Genomic DNA, 4,186 nt, shown 5'->3' with positions numbered 1-4,186 from the left:
ACCTGTGACATGTTTTATAAAATAACATGCAAAGCTTAAAAAAATTACACAAAAATGGACTAACACATATTCTAAAGTCAATTTGTCAGTTTCCATTTTGAGTGCAGCATATATGCATGTAATCTTCCAGGTCTGTGAGCCTCCTTTGTCCAGTTCATCTTGGCCTTTGATCTTGCACTCTACAAGATGCGTTTGTAGATTTTCCAATTTAATGATAGAATGGTTTGATGACTGATAATCTTGGATCCTCAAGTTATCTGTATTCTAAATTTTAAGGCTGTTGTCGAGATCTATTTTATTGTATAGAGAAGTCACATATCAATATGTAGAATGACTTATCAATATCTCCACTTCTCTACAAGTATTATGACTTTTTGATATCTTCAATTCTCTACAAGTAAATTTGTTTGTCGATATCTATAATTCTCTACATGTAGTTTGGCTTGACAATATCTCCAGTTCTCTATTTAGACTTTTGACTTGTCGATATCTTCAATTCTCTACAAGCAAATTGACTTATTGATATCTCTTTGGATTTCTCCACAAGTAGAGTGACATCTCTACAAGTAGAGTGACTTCTTTATAAGTCATTTTTGGCTTCTCGATAGAAATCTCTATACATCTTGATCTGTGACTTGTCGATATGTGACTTAGAATATTTTTCCAAAAACAACATTATTCAAATCCAAGCTTCCATACTTCTCACTGAGCCATGATCATGATTGATCTTCTTCCGGAGTTTATTCCTTAGCTTGATGGTTGTTCATAAAAAGATATTTCAGTCCAATCTCCTTAACATTTTTACAGATTCAAAAGGTATAATTACAAAATATAAAAGATTATAATACAACTAAATCTTAGGGTTACGGTGACTTAGTATTATTATTTACATGCATGTCTTGCATAATAATCTCCCCCAATTTGTGAGAAGATTACTTATCACAAATTCATGCCTGATAACAAGACTAACCCCAAGCTAAAATTTAAAAAGAAACTAATAGATTGAAAAAGTACAGGTTTTATACATGAGAGTCATCTTGCAGTTACATTGAGAAAGTTAAAGTTTTCATATCCTGGTTGTTTTATAATAAAATCCTTGAGTTTGACAAGGCACTAAAGTTCTTCAATTATTTCAGTACCTCTTAGAGCTATCACCAGTTTCAGTCATTCATATACTGAGTAACTGTCAAGATATTTTATCATGTACCTTGATAGTCTATGATTCTTGATATTCAAAAATACACCATCTGGAGAAACTCTACTCAACCCTTTGGCTTTTGGTTCATTTAACCTCTTCTCAAACACCACTATCTCCTTACCTTTTTGATGGCATTTGCCTCCCTCTTAGCCTTCTCCTTTACATGCCTTTCATCTCTTTCTCTCAGTCTTCTAGCCAGTTCAATCTTTAGCTTGATGGTTGTTCATAGAAAAATCTTCCGGTATAATCTCCTTAATATTTTTATAGACTCAAGAGGTATAATTACAAAATATAAAAGATTATCATACAACTAAATCTTAGGGTTGTCACGGTGACTTAGTCTTGTTATCTAGAGACATGTCTTGCACAACTTGTTAATATCCATCCTACTAATTCTTTTAAAAAATATCCAACCACATCGATTCTAAAATATGGCTAGCATCTTAATAATTTATGAATAGGATGGGAAGATGGTAACAAATTAGATATTTAAAACAAGTTAAGCCTCTACTTATGAGAATTACTTGTCGTGCCAAAAAATAATGCATATGTTCCTGGTATGGAAAACTTTGTATAGAACTATTGGCGACATATTTATTGCCCCTCCAGAAACGATGAATTGCTGTAGAGCGGCCTTTACTCCCACCAGCTTTACGTTAAATTTTTTAATTTTTGCTGGAAAACACCGTCCTTGATGCATCTTCATACATCTACCCGTCTGGAAAATCACAATCATTAGATGCAAAAAAAAGATAAGTTAATAAGTTGTGTGCAATTTTACACCTGCACTTGAATGGATAAATGAAAATAGAAAATAAAAGGGTTTCTAAGTCGGCAAGTTTTGATATTACTATACCATAATGCAAACAAGTTGCAAATAGGAAATGGAACTAATTTAAGCCCACGTTAAAAGGTTTTCCAATCTACATATGTTATAAACCAATAATAGTAAAGAAACTGGTGTTAAGATGTTGAGAAGCAATTAAACAAAAAGGAAGAAAGAAGAAAATGAAGTACTTGATCTGGGCAATATAACCAGTTTTCAAAACTCTATTATGTACAGAAAATAGTGCACAAAAAAATCCATCCAGCTAATAAACATGGTTCAACTTTACTTTCACTACACCATAGATGGCCTATCGCAATGGTTTAATCATGCGTGTTACAAAATTATGTTACCTTAGGTATGCTCATCTTAGCCTACCGTAACGTAGTATTTTGGATGTTACCGTAGCCTTTGTAATATGTTACTATAGCTTCAAAGTGTTGCATATGGTAACATGTGGAAACTTATGTTATAATAGGGTGTTAATGGATAAAAAAGTAACACTTTATAAATAATTAAATATGCATAATTATTGACTTGAAAAATAATCAATTTTCATAATATAATTAAGCAATAATATTAATATTAGCTAAGATTGATAAAATATTTTTTCTGTTAATCTTGTAAACTGTACTAATTTGTAACTGATATTTTTTTATCAATAAAAAATTTGAGTATTATTTAAACTTAAAAGTTTATTAAAAAAAGTGAAATTAGCAGCAATTTTTTTTACTCTTGTTGGGCTCTCCATCAGGCGGGCTTTCAAATTTTTTGGAGAGGCGGCATTATTTTGGACCAACCCGGGTTAAATTTCACACAATCAAAACTTCAATCTCTAAACATCTCTCTCATGCTCTCTCACACTCTAAACATCTCTCTCAAGCGCTCTCTTGGCTTAATTGGAGCTAGGGTTTTTATTGGAATTGAGGCTAAATCACTTTGCGGTTCTACTCTAAGGTAGTATCTCTCTCTCTAATTTTGTGTGTATATGTATATACTACATCCCTCCCCCTCTCTCTCTAATTTCTTCGCGCCTAGTTTATCTCATCTCTGTATCATCCTTATAATCAGTATATTGTTCATCTTGATGTCGAATCCTCCCCTGAAGAGCACTTAGATTTGTTCAATTTTGTGAAAAATTGCTCCACTTTTTGTTCAATTTGGTAGCTAATACACTTCATGCTGCAACTGTATTGTTGAAAGATGCCGAAGAGTGGGATTGGTTTATTAATCTCAGTGCTTATTACTCAAGATGGTCTGTTTAATGTACTATTCCTTATATTTGTGATTGTTTATATAGTTGTTGTAACTCTAGTACTAATTTTTATGATGAATGTGCAGATCTTCTTGATGCGTTTTCAGATTTACCGCGAGACTTAAATTTCATTGAGCATACTAGTAAACTTGGGTGGAAAAGGTAAATGGTTCTTTTAACATTTTTTTGTTTATATTACTTTGATTTTTTTTGGAATTTGTGTTAATGTTACGAAAACTGTAATGATTTATGAAGGGAACACTGAGCTAAGCCGGTAATGTTGATCCAGGGTTGTATATGACGGAATTTGGAGGATAAAACGATGTCATTTGAGGTGGTTGAGGAGTATAAGGAGTATAATATTTTTAGCAAGAAGAAAGACAAGGTTAAGTTGAGTAGGGGAGCCAATGCGTTTAATACTTCTAAGCATCTTACCTTTACCCGTGTCCTAGTGGAACAAAGTCTCATCTGTGAGATATTATATGGGTACACTACACTGTATAAAGATTCTCAAAATATTAATGCTTTTTCCTGTTTTATTTGTGTGGAGTCCTTGTATCTGAAATGTTAGATTTGTGTTGCTTTTATTTTTACACCCCTTTTTCTTGATTTTCTTGATATTTGTTTAGTGCCCATTTATTTTTGTTTATTGAAATTTATTTGTGATATTGAAGAGTTTGTGTAGGTCTCCAGATGGGTTTGGCTTTTTTACCTCTACTGATGATAATATTTTTCAAGGCTTCACCCTGTAAGTACACTTGTAGCCTCTTTCATATGAACTGACACGCACACACAATTGGGTATCAACACGAATGATCTTGTCAATTTTCAGGGTCCAAAGTTATTTTACATTTTTGTTATGTTGCATCTTTCATTTAAATAAATTTTCTATGCATAGCAGACCGGG

The 4,186-nt window shown here is 32.5% G+C and overlaps 1 long non-coding RNA gene across 1 annotated transcript; it reads left to right on the top strand.

The window, feature by feature from the left end:
- The first annotated feature begins 2,858 nt into the window (after positions 1 to 2,858).
- Positions 2,859 to 3,818, top strand: LOC141717385 (uncharacterized). The gene is made up of 3 exons (XR_012573623.1): positions 2,859 to 2,981; positions 3,366 to 3,441; positions 3,569 to 3,818. It is a non-coding gene; the product is annotated as an uncharacterized LOC141717385 (long non-coding RNA).
- The last annotated feature ends 368 nt before the right edge of the window (positions 3,819 to 4,186 follow it).

Source organism: Apium graveolens, chromosome 4, assembly GCF_009905375.1.
Source record: "Apium graveolens cultivar Ventura chromosome 4, ASM990537v1, whole genome shotgun sequence".
In the NCBI taxonomy this organism is placed as follows: Eukaryota; Viridiplantae; Streptophyta; class Magnoliopsida; order Apiales; family Apiaceae; genus Apium; species Apium graveolens.
This window is presented reverse-complemented; position numbering and strand designations above follow the sequence as displayed.